Genomic DNA, 14,112 nt, shown 5'->3' on the forward strand with positions numbered 1-14,112 from the left:
TGCCAGTATTGCCAAAGTGGTATGTTCTCTGATCCGGAGAAAACACTGAGTATGGGTCGAACCACTGAATCGGATCAGAAATTCGGTTTTGGTGACCTCCAAACAATATTTTATGATCCTACGAAACAATCTAATCCACAATTATGCCCTATAGCCACCCCGCGTCCCGTTCGTAATTTTGCCAGTATTGCCAAAGGGGTATGTTCACTGATCCGGAGAAAAAACTAAGTATGGGTCGAACCACTGAATCGGATCAGAAATTCGGTCTTGGTGACCTCCAAACAATATTTTATGATCCTAAGAAAGAATCGAATCCACAATTATGCCCAATAGCCACCCCGCGACCCGCTAGTAATTTTGCGAGTATTGCCAAAGTGGTATGTTCTCTGATCCGAAGAAAACACTGAGTATGGGTCGAACCACTGAATCGGATCAGAAATTCGGTTTTGGTGACCTCCAAACAATATTTTATGATCCTACGAAACAATCTAATCCACAATTATGCCCTATAGCCACCCCGCGTCCCCTTCGTAATTTTGCCAGTATTGCCAAAGGGGTATGTTCACTGATCCGGAGAAAAAACTAAGTATGGGTCGAACCACTGAATCGGATCAGAAATTCGGTCTTGGTGACCTCCAAACAATATTTTATGATCCTAAGAAAGAATCGAATCCACAATTATGTCCAATAGCCACCCCGCGACCCGTTAGTAATTTTGCCAGTATTGCCAAAGTGGTATGTTCTCTGATCCGGAGAAAACACTGAGTATGGGTCGAACCACTGAATCGGATCAGAAATTCGGTCTTGGTGACCTCCAAACAATATTTTATGATCCTACGAAACATTCTAATCCACAATTATGCCCTATAGCCACCCCGCGTCCCGTCGTAATTTTGCCAGTATTGCCAAAGGGGTATGTTCACTGATCCGGAGAAAAAACTGAGTATGGGTCGAACCACTGAATCGGATCAGAAATTCGGTCTTGGTGACCTCCAAACAATATTTTATGATCCTAAGAAAGAATCGAATCCACAATTATGCCCTATAACCACCCCGCGGCCCGTTCGAAATTTTGCTAGTATTGCCTAAGAGGTATGTTCACTAATCCAGAGAAAAAACTGAGTATGGGTCGAACCACTGAATCGGATCAAAAATTCGGTCTTGGTGACCTCCAAACAATATTTTATGATCCTAAGAAAGAATCGAATCCACAATTATGCCCTATAACCACCCCGCGGCCCGTTCGAAATTTTGCTAGTATTGCCAAAGAGGTATGTTCACTGATCCAGAGAAAAAACTGAGTATGGGTCGAACCACTGAATCGGATCAGAAATTTGGTCTTGTTGACCTCCGTGCAATATTTTATCACCCTACGAAAGAATTAGATCCACAATTATGCCCTATAGCCACCCTGCGGCCCGTTCGTAATTTTGCTAGTATTGCCAAAGGGGTATGTTCACTGATCCGGAGAAAAAACTGAGTATGGGTCGAACCACTGAATCGGATCAGAAGTTTGGTCTTGGTGACCTCCATGCAATATTTTATCACCCTACGAAAGAATCAGATCCACAATTATGCCCTATTGCCACCCTGCGGCCCGTTCGTAATTTTGCCATTATTGCCAAAGAGGTATGTTCACTGATCCGGAGAAAAAACTGAGTATGGGTCGAATCACTGAATCGGATCAGAAATTCGGTCTTGGTGACCTCCAAACAATATTTTATGATCCTACGAAAGAATCGAATCCACAATTATGCCCTATATCCACCCCGCGACCCGTTAGTAATTTTGCCAGTATTGCCAAAGTGGTATGATCTCTAATCCGGAGAAAACACTGAGTATGGGTCGAACCACTGAATCGGATCAATAATTCGGTCTTGGTGACCTCCAAACAATATTTTATGATCCTACAAAAGAATCTAATCCACAATTATGCCCCATAGCCACCCCGCGTCCCGTTCGTAATTTTGCCAGTATTCCCAAAGGGGTATGTTCACTAATCCAGAGAAAAAACTGAGTGCGGGTCGAACCAATGAATCGGATCTGAAATTCGGTCTTGGTGACCTTCAAACAATATTTTATGATCCTAAGAAAGAATCGAATCCACAATTATGCCCTATACCATCCCCACGGCCCGTTCGAAATTTTGCTAGTATTGCCAAAGGGTTATGTTCACTGATCCAGAGAAAAAACTGAGTATGGGTCGAACCACTGAATCGGATCAGAAATTCGGTCTTGGTGACCTCCAAACAATACTTTATGATCCTACTAAAGAATCGAATCCACAATTATGCCCTATAGCCACCCCGCGGCCCGTTCGTAATTTTGCCAGTATTGCCAAAGGGGTATGTTCACTGATCCGGAGAAAAAACGGAGTATGGGTCGAACCACTAAATCGGATCAGAAATTTGGTCTTGTTGACCTTCATGCAATATTTTATCACCCTACGAAAGAATTAGATCCCCAATTATGCCCTATAGCCACCCTGCGGCCCGTTCGTAATTTTGCCAGTATTGCCAAAGGGGTATGTTCACTGATCGGGAGAAAAAACTGAGTATGGGTAGAACCACTGAATCGGATCAAAAGTTTGGTCTTGGTGACCTCCATGCAATATTTTATCACCCTACGAAAGAATCAGATCCATAATTATGCCCTATTGCCACCCTGCGGCCCGTTCGTAATTTTTCCAGTATTCCAAAGAGGTATGTTCACTGATCCGGAGAAAAAACTGAGTATGGGTCGAACCACTGAATCGGATCAGAAATTCGGTCTTGGTGACCTCCAAACAATATTTTATGATCCTAAGAAAGAATCGAATCCGCAATTATGCCCAATAGCCACCCCACGACCCGTTTGTAATTTTGCCAGTATTGCCAAAGTGGTATGTTCTCTGATCCGGAGAAAACACTGAGTATGGGTCGAACCACTGAATCGGATCAGAAATTCGGTTTTGGTGACCTCCAAACAATATTTTATGATCCTACGAAAAAATCTAATCCACAATTATGCCCTATAGCCACCCCGCGTCCCGTTCGTAATTTTGCCAGTATTGCCAAAGGGGTATGTTCACTGATCCGGAGAAAAAACTAAGTATGGGTCGAACCACTGAATCGGATCAGAAATTTGGTCTTGGTGACCTCCAAACAATATTTTATGATCCTAAGAAAGAATCGAATCCACAATTATGCCCAATAGCCACCCCGCGACCCGTTAGTAATTTTGCCAGTATTGCCAAAGTGGTATGTTCTCTGATCCGGAGAAAACACTGAGTATGGGTCGAACCACTGAATCGGATCAGAAATTCGGTTTTGGTGACCTCCAAACAATATTTTATGATCCTACGAAACAATCTAATCCACAATTATGCCCTATAGCCACCCCGCGTCCCGTTCGTAATTTTGCCAGTATTGCCAAAGGGGTATGTTCACTGATCCGGAGAAAAAACTAAGTATTGGTCGAACCACTGAATCGGATAAGAAATTCGGTCTTGGTGACCTCCAAACAATATTTTATGATCCTAAGAAAGAATCGAATCCACAATTATGCCCAATAGCCACCCCGCGACCCGTTAGTAATTTTGCCAGTATTGCCAAAGTGGTATGTTCTCTGATCCGGAGAAAACACTGAGTATGGGTCGAACCACTGAATCGGATCAGAAATTCGGTCTTGGTGACCTCCAAACAATATTTTATGATCCTACGAAACAATCTAATCCACAATTATGCCCTATAGCCACCCCGCGTCCCGTCGTAATTTTGCCAGTATTGCCAAAGGGGTATGTTCACTGATCCGGAGAAAAAACTGAGTATGGGTCGAACCACTGAATCGGATCAGAAATTCGGTCTTGGTGACCTCCAAACAATATTTTATGATCCTAAGAAAGAATCGAATCCACAATTATGCCCTATAACCACCCCGCGGCCCGTTCGAAATTTTGCTAGTATTGCCTAAGAGGTATGTTCACTAATCCCGAGAAAAAACTGAGTATGGGTCGAACCACTGAATCGGATCAAAAATTCGGTCTTGGTGACCTCCAAACAATATTTTATGATCCTAAGAAAGAATCGAATCCACAATTATGCCCTATAACCACCCCGCGGCCAGTTCGAAATTTTGCTAGTATTGCCAAAGAGGTATGTTCACTGATCCTGAGAATAAACTGAGTATGGGTCGAACCACTGAATCGGATCAGAAATTTGGTCTTGTTGACCTCCGTGCAATATTTTATCACCCTACGAAAGAATTAGATCCACAATTATGCCCTATAGCCACCCTGCGGCCCGTTCGTAATTTTGCTAGTATTGCCAAAGGGGTATGTTCACTGATCCGGAGAAAAAACTGAGTATGGGTCGAACCACTGAATCGGATCAGAAGTTTGGTCTTGGTGACCTCCATGCAATATTTTATCACCCTACGAAAGAATCAGATCCACAATTATGCCCTATTGCCACCCTGCGGCCCGTTCCTAATTTTGCCATTATTGCCAAAGAGGTATGTTCACTGATCCGGAGAAAAAACTGAGTATGGGTCGAATCACTGAATCGGATCAGAAATTCGGTCTTGGTGACCTCCAAACAATATTTTATGATCCTACGAAAGAATCGAATCCACAATTATGCCCTATAGCCACCCCGCGACCCGTTAGTAATTTTGCCAGTATTGCCAAAGTGGTATGATCTCTAATCCGGAGAAAACACTGAGTATGGGTCGAACCACTGAATCGGATCAATAATTCGGTCTTGGTGACCTCCAAACAATATTTTATGATCCTACAAAAGAATCTAATCCACAATTATGCCCCATAGCCACCCCGCGTCCCGTTCGTAATTTTCCCAGTATTGCCAAAGGGGTATGTTCACTGATCCGGAGAAAAAACTGAGTGTGGGTCGAACCACTGAATCGGATCTGAAATTCGGTCTTGGTGACCTTTAAACAATATTTTATGATCCTAAGAAAGAATCGAATCCACAATTATGCCCTATACCAACCCCACGGCCCGTTCGAAATTTTGCTAGTATTGCCAAAGGGTTATGTTCACTGATCCAGAGAAAAAACTGAGTATGGGTCGAACCACTGAATCGGATCAGAAATTCGGTCTTGGTGACCTCCAAACAATATTTTATGATCCTACGAAACAATCTAATCCACAATTATGCCCTATAGCCACCCTGCGGCCCGTTCGTAATTTTGCCAGTATTGCCAAAGGGGTATGTTCACTGATCCGGAGAAAAAACGGAGTATGGGTCGAACCACTAAATCGGATCAGAAATTTGGTCTTGTTGACCTTCATGCAATATTTTATCACCCTACGAAAGAATTAGATCCACAATTATGCCCTATAGCCACCCTGCGGCCCGTTCGTAATTTTGCCAGTATTGCCAAAGGGGTATGTTCACTGATCGGGAGAAAAAACTGAGTATGGGTCGAACCACTGAATCGGATCAGAAGTTTGGTCTTGGTGACCTCCATGCAATATTTTATCACCCTACGAAAGAATCAAATCCATAATTATGCCCTATTGCCACCCTGCGGCCCGTTCGTAATTTTTCCAATATTCCAAAGAGGTATGTTCACTGATCCGGAGAAAAAACTGAGTATGGGTCGAACCACTGAATCGGATCAGAAATTCGGTCTTGGTGACCTCCAAACAATATTTTATGATCCTAAGAAAGAATCGAATCCCCAATTATGCCCCATAGCCACCCCGCGACCCGTTAGTAATTTTGCCAGTATTGCCAAAGTGGTATGTTCTCTGATCCGAAGAAAACACTGAGTATGGGTCGTACCACTGAATCGGATCAAAAATTCGGTCTTCGTGACCTCCAAACAATATTTTATGATCCTACGAAACAATTTAATCCACAATTATGCCCAATAGCCACCCCGCGTCCCGTTCGTAATTTTGCCAGTATTGCCAAAGGGGTATGTTCACTGATCCGGAGAAAAAACTGAGTATGGGTCGAACCACTGAATCGGATCAGAAATTCGGTCTTGGTGACCTCCAAACAATATTTTATGATCCTAAGAAAGAATCGAATCCACAATTATGCCCTATAACCACCCCGCGGCCCGTTCGAAATTTTGCTAGTATTGCCTAAGAGGTATGTTCACTAATCCAGAGAAAAAACTGAGTATGGGTCGAACCACTGAATCGGATCAGAAATTTGGTCTTGTTGACCTACATGCAATATTTTATCACCCTACGAAAGAATCAGATCCACAATTATGCCCTATAGCCACCCTGCGGCCCGTTCGTAATTTTGCCAGTATTGCCAAAGGGGTATGTTCACTGATTCGGAGAAAAAACTGAGTATGGGTCGAACCACTGAATCGGATCAGAAGTTTGGTCTTGGTGACCTCCATGCAATATTTTATCACCCTACGAAAGAATCAGATCCACAATTATGCCCTATTGGCACCCTGCGGCCCGTTCGTAATTTTGCTAGTATTGCCAAAGAGGTATGTTCACTGATCCGAAGAAAAAACTGAGTATGGGTCGAATCACTGAATCGGATCAGACATTCGGTCTTGGTGACCTCCAAACAATATTTTATGATTCTAAGAAAGAATCGAATCCACAATTATGCCCAATAACCACCCCGCGGCCCGTTCGAAATTTTGCTAGTATTGCCAAAGGGGTATGTTCACTGATCCAGAGAAAAAACTGAGTATGGGTCGAACCACTAAATCGGATCAGAAATTCGGTCTTGGTGACCTCCAAACAATACTTTATGATCCTACTAAAGAATCGAATCCACAATTATGCCCAATAGCCACCCCGCGGCCCGTTCGTAATTTTGCCAGTATTGCCAAAGGGGTATGTTCACTGATCCTGAGAAAAAACTGAGTATGGGTCGAACCACTGAATCGGATCAGAAATTTGGTCTTGTTGACCTCCAAGCAATATTTTATCACACTACGAAAGAATTAGATCCACAATTATGCCCTATAGCCACCCTGCGGCCCGTTCGTAATTTTGCCAGTATTGCCAAAGGGGTATGTTCACTGATCCGGAGAAAAAACTGAGTATGAGTCGAACCACTGAATCGGATCCGAAGTTTGGTCTTGGTGACCTCCATGCAATATTTTATCACCCTACGAAAGAATCAGATCCACAATTATGCCCTATTGCCACCCTGCGGCTCGTTCGTAATTTTGCCAGTATTGCCAAAGGGGTATGTTCACTGATCCGGAGAAAAAACTGAGTATGGGTCGAACCACTGAATCGGATCAGAAATTCGGTCTTGGTGACCTCCAAACAATATTTTATGATCCTAAGAAAGAATCGAATCCACAATTATGCCCTATAGTCACACCGCGACCCGTTAGTAATTTTGCCAGTATTGCCAAAGTGGTATGTTCTCTGATCCGGAGAAAACACTGAGTATGGGTCGAACCACTGAATCGGATCAGAAATTCGGTCTTGGTGACCTCCAAACAATGTTTTATGATCCTACGAAAGAATCTAATCCACAATTATGCCCTATAGCCACCCCGCGTCCCGTTCGTAATTTTGCCAGTATTGCCAAAGGGGTATGTTCACTGATCCGGAGAAAAAACTTATTATGGGTCGAACCACTGAATCGGATCAAAAATTCGGTCTTGGTGACCTCCAAACAATATTTTATGATCCTAAGAAAGAATCGAATCCACAATTAAGCCCTATAACCACCCCGCGGCCCGTTCGAAATTTTGCTAGTATTGCCAAAGGGGTATGTTCACTGATCCAGAGAAAAAACTGAATATGGGTCGACCCACTGAATCGGATCAGAAATTCGGTCTTGGTGACCTCCAAACAATACTTTATGATCCTACTAAAGGATCGAATCCACAATTATGCCCTATAGCCACCCCGCGGCCCGTTCGTAATTTTGCCAGTATTGCCAAAGGGGTATGTTCACTGATCCGGAGAAAAAACTGAGTATGGGTCGAACCACTGAATCGGATCAGAAGTTTGGTCTTGGTGACCTCCATGCAATATTTTATCACCCTACGAAAGAATCAGATCCACAATTATGCCCTATTGCCACCCCGCGGCCCGTTCGTAATTTTGCCAATATTCCAAAGAGGTATGTTCACTGATCCGGAGAAAAAACTGAGTATGGGTCGAACCACTGAATCGGATCAGAAATTCGGTCTTGGTGACCTCCAAACAATATTTTATGATCCTAAGAAAGAATCGAATCCACAATTATGCCCAATAGCCACCCGGCGACCCGTTAGTAATTTTGCCAGTATTGCCAAAGTGGTATTTTCTCATATCCGGAGAAAACACTGAGTATGGGTCGAACCACTGAATCGGATCAGAAATTCGGTCTTGGTGACCTCCAAACAATATTTTATGATCCTACGAAAGAATCTAATCCACAATTATGTCCTATAGCCACCCCGCGTCCCGTTCGTAATTTTGCCAGTATTGCCAAAGGGGTATGTTCACTTATCCGGAGAAAAAACTGAGTATGGGTCGAACCACTGAATCGGATCAGAAATTCGGTCTTGGTGACCTCCAAACAATATTTTATGATCCTAAGAAAGAATCGAATCCACAATTATGCCCTATAACCACCCCGCGGCCCGTTCGAAATTTTGCTAGTATTGCCTAAGAGGTATGTTCACTAATCCAGAGAAAAAACTAAGTATGGGTCGAACCACTGAATCGGATCATAAATTTGGTCTTGTTGACCTACATGCAATATTTTATCACCCTACGAAAGAATCAGATCCACAATTATGCCCTATAGCCACCCTGCGGCCCGTTCGTAATTTTGCCAGTATTGCCAAAGGGGTATGTTCACTGATTCGGAGAAAAAACTGAGTATGGGTCGAACCACTGAATCGGATCAGAAGTTTGGTCTTGGTGACCTCCATGCAATATTTTATCACCCTACGAAAGAATCAGATCCACAATTATGCCCTATTGCCACCCTGCGGCCCGTTCGTAATTTTGCTAGTATTGCCAAAGAGGTATGTTCACTGATCCGAAGAAAAAACTGAGTATGGGTCGAATCACTGAATCGGATCAGACATTCGGTCTTGGTGACCTCCAAACAATATTTTATGATTCTAAGAAAGAATCGAATCCACAATTATGCCCAATAACCACCCCGCGGCCCGTTCGAAATTTTGCTAGTATTGCCAAAGGGGTATGTTCACTGATCCAGAGAAAAAACTGAGTATGGGTCGAACCACTAAATCGGATCAGAAATTCGGTCTTGGTGACCTCCAAACAATACTTTATGATCCTTCTAAAGAATCGAATCCACAATTATGCCCAATAGCCACCCCGCGGCCCGTTCGTAATTTTGCCAGTATTGCCAAAGGGGTATGTTCACTGATCCTGAGAAAAAACTGAGTATGGGTCGAACCACTGAATCGGATCAGAAATTTGGTCTTGTTGACCTCCAAGCAATATTTTATCACACTACGAAAGAATTAGATCCACAATTATGCCCTATAGCCACCCTGCGGCCCGTTCGTAATTTTGCCAGTATTGCCAAAGGGGTATGTTCACTGATCCGGAGAAAAAACTGAGTATGAGTCGAACCACTGAATCGGATCAGAAGTTTGGTCTTGGTGACCTCCATGCAATATTTTATCACCATACGAAAGAATCAGATCCACAATTATGCCCTATAGCCACCCTGTGGCCCGTTCGTAATTTTGCCAGTATTGCCAAAGGGGTATGTTCACTGATCCGGAGAAAAAACTGAGTATGAGTCGAACCACTGAATCGGATCAGAAGTTTGGTCTTGGTGACCTCCATGCAATATTTTATCACCCTACGAAAGAATCAGATCCACAATTATGCCCTATTGCCACCGTGCGGCTCGTTCGTAATTTTGCCAGTATTGCCAAAGGGGTATGTTCACTGATCCGGAAAAAAAACTGAGTATGGGTCGAACCACTGAATCGGATCAGAAATTCGGTCTTGGTGACCTCCAAACATTATTTTATGATCCTAAGAAAGAATCGAATCCACAATTATGCCCTATAGTCACACCGCGACCCGTTAGTAATTTTGCCAGTATTGCCAAAGTGGTATGTTCTCTGATCCGGAGAAAACACTGAGTATGGGTCGAACCACTGAATCGGATCAGAAATTCGGTCTTGGTGACCTCCAAACAATATTTTATGATCCTACGAAAGAATCTAATCCACAATTATGCCCTATAGCCACCCCGCGTCCCGTTCGTAATTTTGCCAGTATTGCCAAAGGGGTATGTTCACTGATCCGGAGAAAAAACTTATTATGGGTCAAACCACTGAATCGGATCAGAAATTCGGTCTTGGTGACCTCCAAACAATATTTTATGATCCTAAGAAAGAATCGAATCCACAATTAATCCCTATAACCACCCCGCGGCCCGTTCGAAATTTTGCTAGTATTGCCAAAGGGGTATGTTCACTGATCCAGAGAAAAAACTGAATATGGGTCGACCCACTGAATCGGATCAGAAATTCGGTCTTGGTGACTTTCAAACAATACTTTATGATCCTACTAAAGGATCGAATCCACAATTATGCCCTATAGCCACCCCGCGGCCCGTTCGTAATTTTGCCAGTATTGCCAAAGGGGTATGTTCACTAATCCGGAGAAAAAACTGAGTATGAGTCGAACCACTGAATCGGATCAGAAGTTTGGTCTTGGTGACCTCCATGCAATATTTTATCACCCTACGAAAGAATCAGATCCACAATTATGCCCTATTGCCACCCTGTGGCCCGTTCGTAATTTTGCCATTATTGCCAAAGAGGTATGTTCACTGATCCGGAGAAAAAACTGAGTATGGGTCGAATCACTGAATCGGATCAGAAATTCGGTCTTGGTGACCTCCAAACAATATTTTATGATCCTAAGAAAGAATCGAATCCACAATTATGCCCTACAGCCACCCCGCGACCCGTTAGTAATTTTTCCAGTATTGCCAAAGTGGTATGTTCTCTGATCCGGAGAAAACACTGAGTATGGGTCGAACCATTGAATCGGATCAAAAATTCGGTCTTGGTGACCTCCAAACAATATTTTATGATCCTACGAAAGAATCTAATCCACAATTATGCCCCATAGCCACCCCGCGTCCCGTTCGTAATTTTGCCAGTATTGCCAAAGGGGTATGTTCACTGATCCGGAGAAAAAACTGAGTATAGGTCGAACCACTGAATCGGATCAGAAATTCGGTCTTGGTGACCTCCAAACAATATTTTATGATCCTAAGAAAGAATCGAATCCACAATTATGCCCAATAGCCACCCCGCGACCCGTTAGTAATTTTGCCAGTATTGTCAAAGTGGTATTTTCTCTGATCCGGAGAAAACACTGAGTATGGGTCGAACCACTGAATCGGATCAGAAATTCGGTCTTGGTGACCTCCAAACAATATTTTATGATCCTACGAAAGAATCTAATCCACAATTATGCCCCATAGCCACCCCGCGTCTCGTTCGTAATTTTGCCAGTATTGCCAAAAGGGTATGTTCACTGATCCGGAGAAAAAACTGAGTATGGGTCGAAACACTGAATCGGATCAGAAATTCGGTCTTGGTGACCTCCAAACAATATTTTATGATCCTAAGAAAGAATCGAATCCACAATTATGCCCAATAGCCACCCCGCGACCCGTTAGTAATTTTGCCAGTATTGCCAAAGTGGTATTTTCTCTGATCCGGAGAAAACACTGAGTATGGGTCGAACCACTGAATCGGATTAGAAATTTGGTCTTGTTGACCTCCATGCAATATTTTATCACCCTACGAAAGAATTAGATCAACAATTATGCCCTATAGCCACCCTGCGGCCCGTTTGTAATTTTGCCAGTATTGCCAATGGGGTATGTTCACTGATCCGGAGAAAAAACTGAGTATGGGTCGAACCACTGAATCGGATCAGAAGTTTGGTCTTGGTGACCTCCATGCAATATTTTATCACCCTACGAAAGAATCAGATCCACAATTATGCCCTATTTCCACCATGCGGCCCGTTCGTAATTTTGCCAGTATTGCCAAAGGGGTATGTTCACTGATCCGGAGAAAAAACTGAGTATGGGTCGAACCACTGAATCGGATCAGAAATTCGGTCTTGGTGACCTCCAAACAATATTTTATGATCCTAAGAAAGGATCGAATCCACAATTATGCCCTATAGCCACCCCGCGACCCGTTAGTAATTTTGCCAGTATTGCCAAAGTGGTATGTTCTCTGATCCGGAGAAAACACTGAGTATGGTTCGAACCACTGAATCGGATCAGAAATTCGGTCTTGGTAACCTCCAAACAATATTTTATGATCCTAAGAAAGAATCGAATCCACAATTATGCTCTATAGCCACCCCGCGACCCGTTAGTAATTTTGCCAGTATTGCCAAAGTGGTATGTTCTCTGATCCGGAGAAAACACTGAGTATGGGTCGAACCACTGAATCGGATCAGAAATTCGGTCTTGGTGACCTCCAAACAATATTTTATGATCCTGCGAAAGAATGTAATCCACAATTATACCCTATAGCACCCCGCGGCTCGTTCGAAATTTTTCCTGTATTGCCAAAGGGGTATGTTCACTGATCCGGGATCAAAAACGGAGTATGGGTCGAACCACTGAATCGGATCCGAAATTCAGTCTTTCTGACCTCCAAACAATATTTTATGATCATACGAAAGAATCGAATCCAAAATTATGCTCTATAGCCACCCCGCGGCCCGTTCGTAATTTTTCAAGTATTGCCAAAGGGGTATGTTCACTGATCCGGAGAAAAAACTGAGTATGGGTCGAACCACTGAATCGGATCAGAAAATAAGTGTTGGTGACCTCCATACAATATTTTATGATCCTACGAAAGAATCGGATCCATAATTATGCCCTATAACCACCTCGCGGCCAGTTCGAAATTTTGCCATTATTGCCAAAAGGGTATGTTCAAAGATCCAGAGAAAACACTGAGTATGGGTCGAACCACTGAATCGGATCAGAAATTCGGTCTTGGTGACCTCCAAACAATATTTTATGATTCAACGAAAGAATCGAATCCACAATTATGCCCTATAGCCACCCCGCGGCCCGTTCGAAATTTTGCCAGTATTGCAAAAGGGGTATGTTCCGGAGAAAAAACTGAGTATGGGTCGAACCACTGAATCGGATCCAAAATTCACTGTTGGTGACCTCCATACAATATTTTACGATCCACAATTATGCCCTACAACCACCCCGCGGCCAGTTCGCAATTTTGCCAGTATTGCCAAAGGGGTATGTTCACTGATCCGGAGAAAAAACTGAATAAGGGTCGAACCACTGAATCGGATCTGAAATTCGGTCTTGGTGACCTCCAAACAATATTTTATGATCCAACGAAAGAATCGAATCCACAATTATGCCCTATAGCCACCCCGCGGCCCGTTCGAAATTTTGCCAGTATTGCAAAAGGGGTATGTTCACTGATCCGAAGAAAAAACTGAGTATGGGTCGAACAACTAAATCGGATCAGAAAATAAGTGTTGGTGACCTCCATTCAATATTTTATGTTCCTACGGAAGAATCGGATCCATAATTATGCCCTATAACCACCCCGCGGCCAGTTCGAAATTTTGCCAGTATTGCCAAAGGGGTATGTTTAAAGATCAAGAGAAAACACTGAGTATGGGTCGAACCACTGAATCGGATCAGAAATTCGGTCTTGGTGACCTCCAAACAATATTTTATGATCCAACGAAAGAATCGAATCCACAATTATGCCCAATAGCCACCCCGCGGCCAGTTCGAAATTTTGCCAGTATTGCAAAAGGGGTATGTTCACTGATCCGGAGAAAAAACTGAGTATGGGTCGAACCACTGAATCGGATCCAAAATTCACTGTTGGTGACCTCCATACGATATTTTACGATCCTACGAAAGAATCTAATCCACAATTATGCCCTACAGCCACCCCGCGGCCCGTTCGAAATTTTACCTGTATTGCCAAAGGGGTATGTTCATTGATCCGGAGAAAACACTGAGTATGGGTCGAACCACTGAAAATGATCAGAAATTCGGTCTTGGTGACCTCTAAACAATATTTTATGATCCTACGAAAGAATCGAATCCACATTTATGCCCTATAGCCACCCCGCGGCCAGTTCGAAATTTT

This window comes from Bidens hawaiensis, unplaced genomic scaffold (genome assembly GCF_021521415.1).
Source record: "Bidens hawaiensis isolate Kalapana, Puna unplaced genomic scaffold, B.hawaiensis_p1.1 tig00027824_1, whole genome shotgun sequence".
Classification (NCBI taxonomy): Eukaryota; Viridiplantae; Streptophyta; class Magnoliopsida; order Asterales; family Asteraceae; genus Bidens; species Bidens hawaiensis.